This window comes from Oncorhynchus gorbuscha, linkage group LG02, assembly GCF_021184085.1.
Source record: "Oncorhynchus gorbuscha isolate QuinsamMale2020 ecotype Even-year linkage group LG02, OgorEven_v1.0, whole genome shotgun sequence".
Taxonomy (NCBI): domain Eukaryota; kingdom Metazoa; phylum Chordata; class Actinopteri; order Salmoniformes; family Salmonidae; genus Oncorhynchus; species Oncorhynchus gorbuscha.
In genome coordinates this window covers 30,940,222-30,949,160 of record NC_060174.1, presented here as the reverse complement: position 1 = coordinate 30,949,160, position 8,939 = coordinate 30,940,222, and the positions used below count along the sequence as shown (strand labels likewise).

General features: G+C 41.0%; 1 long non-coding RNA gene across 1 annotated transcript; it reads left to right on the top strand.

Moving 5' to 3' along the window:
* The first annotated feature begins 6,411 nt into the window (after positions 1–6,411).
* Positions 6,412–8,129, top strand: LOC123995444. The gene is made up of 3 exons (XR_006831837.1): positions 6,412–6,451; positions 6,636–6,692; positions 7,994–8,129. It is a non-coding gene; the product is annotated as an uncharacterized LOC123995444 (long non-coding RNA).
* Positions 8,130–8,939: the final 810 nt, after the last annotated feature.

Below are 8,939 nucleotides of genomic sequence, written 5' to 3'. Positions count from 1 at the left end.
ATTTCCATGGAAAACACATTGCAAACATATTGATTTCCATTTTTTATCAGTGTAGAATGAACATATTTATCTCTGAAACCATAGGGATAGTCTATAAACAGAATGAAGAGGAAAGAAAAATCAATGGTAATGTCCCAGTAGATTCTGTCTTCTAGCTAGCTATTACAACAGTCTCTCAGACTGTCATGATGGTGTCTATGTGAAAGCAAACACAACCGTTAGCTTTTCAATGTTGATATTTGGTAGCATCTTGTTAGCATGTAGTTCGTAGAAGGCTTAGCCTATAATTCTGTGATTTTGAATCTGTGTGTGAAAATACACCAAAGTGCATCCTTTGGAAATTGACACTGTGACCAAAGATTACAACAAATGGACTGCTGATTAGAATAGGAGACAAACCATTTGTGAATGTCTGAAATTGGTTAACGACAAGGTTGTGGCCATGGGCTCCAGGACACTGAGCAGTACAGTCGAGGAAATCTGCAGTCGGCACAGAGCACCAACAGTCAGGTGCCTCACCATGTTGTTGACATGATTCCTAGGACTCTCCTTTCATCACGGCCGCTGCCACTCTCTGTCAGGAGGAGAGAGAAAGGATTGTAACTTTGGCCTATTGTTTAACAGCTCCCAAAGACAGAGGACACAGAAATGATTCTGAAGAGCAGGAGACACACGGTGGCAAATGACCTTTAACTGCACTTCCTTAGCTGAATCTCATCCAATTAGAGCACTGTATATTTTCTCTAATAGCGGCTGATGAGGCAGGGCGTATGAGCGAGCACGCCCGACTGGCGTTGCTATGCAGCGAGATGGCTGCTTAGCACCGGCGGAGCGCTAGGGAATAAGTGAGCAGAGAGCTTTAATTTGATAGGGTTAGAATCCTGCAGGCTCCAGGGTCGAGGGTCATCAGGAGCTCGTCTCACACTGAATATGAAGAAATCACAAGTAAATTGCTTACATCTGCTGCCGGTGGCTGGGAGGACTGTGATTGGTTCCCAGAGGTGTGCACCATCTCACGCAGGCAGCGGTGGGTGCCTTGGTGCAAGCAAGGCTTGTAATTGGAGTAATTCTGCATTAATAGATGTTAAAAAATCCTTGGAGCAGCTGGTTTGAAAAGCAGAGCCTTTATGAAATGCTTGTGGATCATGGGGTCGTTTTTTTACCCTTCTTCTTTAAATGTCTCTGCTATTATCACTACAGCCTCCTGCAAGTGCTCTCTCTCTCCCTCTCTCTCTTTCTCTCTCTCTCACTGATGGAGGCGATGATGGGTGCATGTGCAATATGTCAGACAGGAGAGCAGATAAATAAAGCAAACAAAACCGCCATGTGAAAATGACTATCCATCAACATTGTCCAAGGCCTGGAATGAAGAAAAACAGCTTGTAATATTACTGCTCATGAATAATGTTACTGGGGGTTAGAGTTCAAGATGCAGAAAATTGCACTCCCCACATTTTTCTTTTCCACGTATAGAATGTATACGTAGGTACCCAACCCAAACACCTCCTCTGTAATTGCTTACCCATTGAATGTGTTTTGTTTATGTTCGAAACTTTGATAGATACAGGCATGCATTTGGCGAGGAAGTAGTTACTTTGACATTTTTATTTGGATTCAATCACAATTAAGATATTTTGTGGAGCTAAAAATGTATTTTCTCTAGCCAATATAACACTCGCCGGGCGTTCGTATTTCTCATCGTAGCATTTAATTTGGGATTGTGTCCAACAGAAAATTAGACAGGCTGTGAATTATCACAAATGCTCTGGCAAATGACACTCCATTGGAAGGTCTTTGAAACCAATTATGTGTCTATTAAGAAACAGTCAATCAGTCAATGTGCAAATAGCCAACCCTCCAAGGGCTCAGTCATTGACAGGATGCTGTCAATAGCCCATTTGATATGATTTAACTGTGGAGGAACTAGCTGCTCACCATAGGCTGTGTCTACACTTGACACTTACATGCGACTTCTGCCATCAGAATACAAAGATCGCATTGAAAAGACACACGAAAGTCGCATTGTGGTCTGATGGTGTTCAGATCTGGCTGACCGCTTCAGGAGGAGGTCAGGGATGCATTGTGTACGGATTTCTCCTCAGTTTGATTTGAGTTTATTTTATTTTTCAGGGACAGTGCACATGAATCAACGTTTCAGCAAAAGTGCCGGTTTTAGCCAGTCGGCTAATTTTCAGCCCAGTCCCTGGGCAGGTTATTATTAGCCTGGACGGAGTCAGGCTACCGAAAGCGCATACAATGGGCGACGTCAGCACTCTGCCCACAAGTCTCCAGAAAATGTGTGTTTTGGGAGCGAGAGCCATCTTTTCATTATAACATTGGAGGAAATACGTTGCTAGCTTGTGAGAAACATGTTTGTTGGCCGCATAAATGCTAGCCAGCTAACTGTTATTTAGAAAAATATTTTTTTGTTTGGCTAGAGTTATGGTAACCCGTTTGCAATCCTTTTAGCTTTGCTTGCTAGCTAGATACAGAGGTTAGCAGGCTAGTTAGTAACAGTAGATAGCTCATGCCATCAAGTTGTTGTTGTGTTATTATAAGATTTAGCCTATTCCATTTAGCCTAAACAACAAAAAAATGAGGAAATAATCTGGAGAATGGACATGGGATTGAATTGCTTCTCTCTCTCTCTCTCTCTCTCTCTCTCTCTCTGCCCTACAGCAGTCAAAGCAGCAGCAGTACATTTGACTAAACAAAAACGCAAATTGGATGTCTGGTGGACTAATTTGATTTCCGAAAAGCTGAAACTGAGACCCTGTTAGCTACCTCGAATGATGGACACTAATATTATGTTCTCACTTTGTAACTGCGGTTTTAGTGGGTATCCCTTCCCAATCAAAACAACTGCCTCCAAAACATTATTGCATTATGTTACCATTTTGAACCAAATGACTGTGAACTGTCTCCGCTTCATCGGAAAAGTCCATGCACAAACACATTACAATTACTGCTGCTTGACTCCTGTTTCATAGAGTCCAACTGTCTGTGTCAGCTAACTCACCAACTCTAGATAATGGACTGTGTTAGAATATCATCTCCCTACCTGTCAAGTCCATTACTAAAGATTATTGACAGTGACATAGTTAGACATTTCTATACCATTTAAACTAGAAATCAAACTATTTCAACCAAGTCTAATTCTTCCCTCACAGTCATAAGTCATAAGTGACAGGTGCTATTTATGCATTTCACTATAATATGGTCTGTATTTTTGGTAAGCATTATTCTGCTGCAAAATCTGTCAACGGAGGCACGGAAATGAGAAAAGAAAAGAAGTCTGGATGCTTCATAAGAGTGCTGATGGATATTGGCTGCAGCTTTCACATCTTCTCCCTGTCAAGAACTGACTGGATTGTCAGCTAACATAGCCTCGAACGAATGACAATCCTGTAACAATACATCTGCCTTATTAACCAGTGAGCTGGTAACCTTTATTCCAGTTCTAACATAAACCAACTAGATGATCTAATATGGAAAGTACATTTGACCATTGGGCACACTGATAGTGTGATAGTGTGTTTTTCATACATTATTTTCATGACATACAATGCATGTGGTTTTCCTCAGCCACTCAGCCAGTGCTTTTAGGTAGATAAAGAACTGTATGTATTTTCAATATTCCTGTGCTCAGGAGACTCTTTACATCCAGTATATAGATCAGTGTACCTCAGAGCTAGCTGAAGACCTGACCATCCTCCATAATTACTATGACAGACTCACTTAGGCTGCTCTTCCATCCAGCTGCATTATCGACATGGATATATCTAAGCATCTTTGTGGTTGGGAGAGAGAGCCTTACAGACAGTCCACCACATAATGTCTGGATATGTACAGTGTGGAAAGGAAACTAACTTTTTATAATGACAGGTGAATAGTATCCCACTGGGAACGCTTTTAAGAAGGAAAGGGATTAGATAAATTAGTCACATACTCCAAAGTCAGGCGACCATTTTGACGTTCCTTTGAAAACCTTTACAGTATCCAAAATGTATAAAAACAGGTTGGTGACAAAGCCCGAGATGATAGTACTCATCCAAAAAGGAACCGACTTCAAAATATCCTGTTCAAATGCACAAAAAAGGATGTTTGACCTAAACTTGTTTTCCTCCATCTGTCAAAGAATCTTCCCACTAAGCAGAAAGCACCATTACTTTGAATCCCACTTGATATACATTTTAATGTCTAAATGTTTCCCATAACCTTGTTGATTTACATGATTTGTTAGGGAAATAAATTCCTTAATAATTATAAGAGGAGGTATGTTTGGCTTGTGAATCAGTGGTTGGCTATTATGGTTGCAGCTCCAGCTGAGGCTGAGGTAGCTAGCTCAATAAGTCTGCTCTCCTCTTCAACGTTAGGCCATGGTAATGGGAATATCTGGAGGTCAATCAGGGTTACTCAGTCTTCCTCAACAGGAAATTGGCTTTTGGTGGGCTCTGTTCCCAAGGTAATGAGCAATGTGTATGTGTTTAATCTTAGCTAATATTGTTATAATAACTGAATTAATTATAAAAAAACAAGCAAATAGCTACATTCTAAAGACCACCAATGTGAGAGGGATCCGTAGATTCTGCATTAGCCTACTAGTTCTATCAGTACAGTGAAGCTTGGTTGTGAGGTAGTATAATTATGATCATTTGGAGAGCAGGGTCAGACAGTGCCTACGGTGATCAAATGTTACCGTGGATGTAGCTTGCTCAAATTTGATTTGATGTACCACAGAATGGGGGCCAGGATCTCTAAGGAACTAGAACACAACCTTAGTTTGCTGGGGTCAAAGGTCATGGTTACTTTGCAAAGCCCATCTTCACTATTTGTTATTCTTTAGGTTTATAAAATAAATAATGATTACTAGAGAGCAATTTATTGTAAATCATATCATATGTGAGTAGTTATTTTTTTATACTTAGATAGCAACGTTTATTAATCTTTCCTCCCACACACGTTTAACCAGTCCAGTTAAAATCTGTTTAATCATTTTGACCATTGCAAGGTCATCATTTCCCTAATATCTATTGTTAAGTAGTTAGGATTCTGAATCTAAATGTATTCTCCATATTGTATTCTCCTTATTGTATAACCAAATGCAACTGGTATGATTGGGTAGAGAGGGACAAATTGTCCTCTGCCAAGACGTTTTGCGACTGAGAGCAAAAGCTAATTCTGATCTTCCTAATAGCACAGCTCTGTTCAGAATCTCCATGATAAAGGTGAGCATAAAGAGAGAGGAGGTGAATAAATTGCAAAATGAAGAGCCTCTGTTTGCACGGCATAGTCTTTTCTCCTGTATGTATATGAGGTGGAGCTGGACACCATGCAACTGTTTGGTGCAAGACGGTGTAAATACTTTATTCATATGATGCTAATTACACCCTGTCATTTTGATCACGTCATTCTCTCTGGAAAATTGCAATTAAGTTGGGAGAGATAAAACATGCCAACTGCTTTGCATTTCAAGGCTTGATTGGACTATCAGCTAGTCAGTATGCCGCTGTGGTTTTCATCACTGTTAATTGATCCTTTCTTTAATTAATCTGGAAAGGAAAGCCCATATCTCTATCCTGTCTGATGGTTTCCTCCCTCCGTCATAACATAATAAAGGCCCTATCCTACTCTGCCTTAGCCCCTCGCTCTAGCACCCTGCCAACTGGACTACAGTATGTATGGAACACCTGTCTAAAGGCAGGCACTGCTATATACACGCCCAACATCTGGGTCCATTAACAGTGCTTTACATGCAATCGCCTTAGTATGCCTTTAATAAGGATGCATGGGTTAGTGGTAAGCCAAGCTTCAGACCTCCGTTTGACGTCCAACTCCTCTCTATTTTCCCCTCTCTCTCTCAATCCTACTGCTACCTCCTGCATAGTTAACATTTTACTCAGATGGTGGTGCATAGTCCATCACTAGTACCATTATCATCTCAGACACAATCTTCATTCAAGAGTTAACTTATCAGCCTTAAGCAGTATGGCTTTCTTGGGGAAAAAGGGTTGCCCAAGATCTAGCCAACTTTAGTATCATTCATTCTATTCTTCACATCATAGTCCTCTGTTTAGGACATTCACAGCCATATAGTATTTGGAACAGCAGGTGACTAAAAGTTGGATACGGTACTTTATTTTTTCAGATTCATGGGTTTAAGACATGGGCATAAGACAAAGGCTTACCTGAGGCATTTTTCCAACTGGTTTCTTTGTTCAATGTAATTGCCTCAGTACTCTCAATTCAGGATTTTCACAGCTCTACTATGATTTTGACAGAGCTACCTGCTATAATGATTACTCGTAGGAGGTGTGAAACAAGGTCTTAACTCTTGGCTTTTTGCAATGAAAGTGTGGTTATTTTTTTGTGGTTGCAGTTAAACTTACAATAGGACCATAAAGCGTTTTCCCCAATCAGACTGGATGGGAGGCAGCTGAGAAATGAACATGTAAGTATCAGTTTCTGTCTAATTAAATACGGAGAGGAGTCTCAGACCTGCTTCTGCCTAGAGCTGGATCCTCAGCACTGCTGGGTATGCTGCTATTGGTTTTTGTGGTAGCACACTGCCACCTATAGCTCAAACCACAATACTCCTCATAACCACAAACCTTTGTCTGTCTGTCTACTTTCAGATTACTGAGGAGGTTAGGTAGTGACAGATACCTGATGCCAGTTTCATCAGTCAGCTGGTAAGATAAAACATTCATTTTAAGATCACATACTTCTTTTGATGCTTCCTTCATCACTATTTGTACAACATACACCTGTAATAACACTAATCATCAGAACAGGGGATAATGCAACTTCACCTCCTTATCTGCTATGATATGAGAGTGAAATGTGTTTTCTTAGTGTGAGGTTTTGTGAAGCCACATTAGTTGTTTGCTCCTCCTGAGAACAAAGGAGAAGAAGAGGCAGCTGGAGGAGCAATTTTTGTCCATCAAGGGCTTTTGAGAGTTCAATTATTTATCTTGTGAAGTGTTCCAAGGATGTGGTCAGCTCATCGGGGTCATAATGCACACAGAGAGAGGACATGTGCATGAGGCAATAAGAAGAGGATGTTATTGTAGTTGGTGAAGAAAGGCAAACGAGTGTTTCCAGGTCCCCGATCCTCCCACGGTTCATGCAGTGGTTGTGAGGAAGTCTTGGACTCACCACCTACTGTATACATCTCAGCTGGTGAGCTGTGGCAAGACTTTAGTGGTCAACTCTCTGACTTTATTCAGCTGTTTAAGACATCAGTGAAAGACAGACAGACAGACAGACAGACAGACAGACAGACAGACAGACAGACAGACAGACAGACAGACAGACAGACAGACAGACAGACAGACAGACAGACAGACAGACAGACAGACAGACAGACAGACAGACAGACAGACAGACAGACAGACAGACAGACAGACAGACAGACAGACAGACAGACAGACAGACAGACAGACAGACAGACAGACAGACAGACAGACAGACAGACAGACAGACAGTATCACTGTACTAACATACCACAGCATGCTGTACACCCACTCATTTAGAGGATAGTCAATGTGAAAAGTATAATGAAATATTATTATTATTAGCTGTATAATTTGTTCTTTAGGCCTTTTTGCTCATGTTTGTAGATCAGTAGCAAAACACATTTCCCTTGCCAGGATTCTGAGAATTATGAAAATTTGCCTTTAGCTACCCTACTTTCACAATTCTCAAAGCACATCTGAAAAATGACAGTGAATTGTATAGCAGTGGTTATAATGTTATCTGTTTCAGAATCCATCACCAGACTGTTCACAGAAAATATCACCTTCAAATGTACAGTTAATGCCATCTATTGCTCTCAGTGAAATGGACTGGGAGACTTAAGAGAAGTGACTGATTTTACACTGAACTCAATAATCCATGAAGCCGGTTTTGCTTAAGTCATTGTGCCGTGCTGTGGGTATGTTAACACCATTAAATCACCTCAAATGTCTTATTGATTCAATCTTTTTCACAGGGGACGACAAGTGAATTGAATTCCCCCAAAGTGCCTGTCCATTTCCTGTCTGTGTGCGACGAGCAGCGAGGCTGCTGGGAGAAGCTCAGATTCACTCTGTCTTTCAATGCATTTTACACACTTACAAAACGTGACAGCACATATTTCAAATAAAAAGATTAGAAACTTAACTGATCCATTTTTGTTGTTGCAATGCTCAAAATATAATATTTTAACCTTCAATGACTAGAAAATAGTGCAGCACCAAGTGTGATTGAATATACTATTATTGTATAAACACCATTCTTTCTTCAACCAATGCACTATACAATAGCTAATTAATTTTACCTCAGAGCGATGTATAATCTTTTCTCTCATCCAGAAAAAGTAGTATTAATCCTCTCTCTATTTTTGAGAGCAGGCAAAATACATGCAAATTCTGCTCCTCACTCAGCCACCCACCCACCCAGCTGCTGCCCCAGCCTTGGCCCAGCCTGTCAGTGGTACTCTATAGCACGGCTGCTCTTAGTAGCCGTGACTCTGTGACCTGCTTTCCCGCTCTGCTGCGGCGACTCCTGCGTGAATAGCTGCTGGCGCCTCTCTGTGGCCTGTCTCCCAGATCAGGACACAGTCTGAACACATAGAATGGGCACCATTACCACGCACTGCGGATAGTCTTTGATTGTGTTATTTTACTATACGCTTCTTTATGTCTGCCTGTTTCTGCGCTGCTTGACAATGCCCTCCAGGTCAGGTATAAGACTAACAATAGGCGTCTCCTTCTATGTTCCTCAAAGACTCTGTATTGTTCCATTTGCATGCTTCATTCTCTCCCTGCTAACGTTCTGCATGAATAAGGAATATGAGAGAACACAGACAGAGATATAGGCCTTTAGATTTATTTTCAGAAAGACGTGCATCAAATGCATCCCTTTGACCATCATTTATACAAAGGGCCGGCAAACAG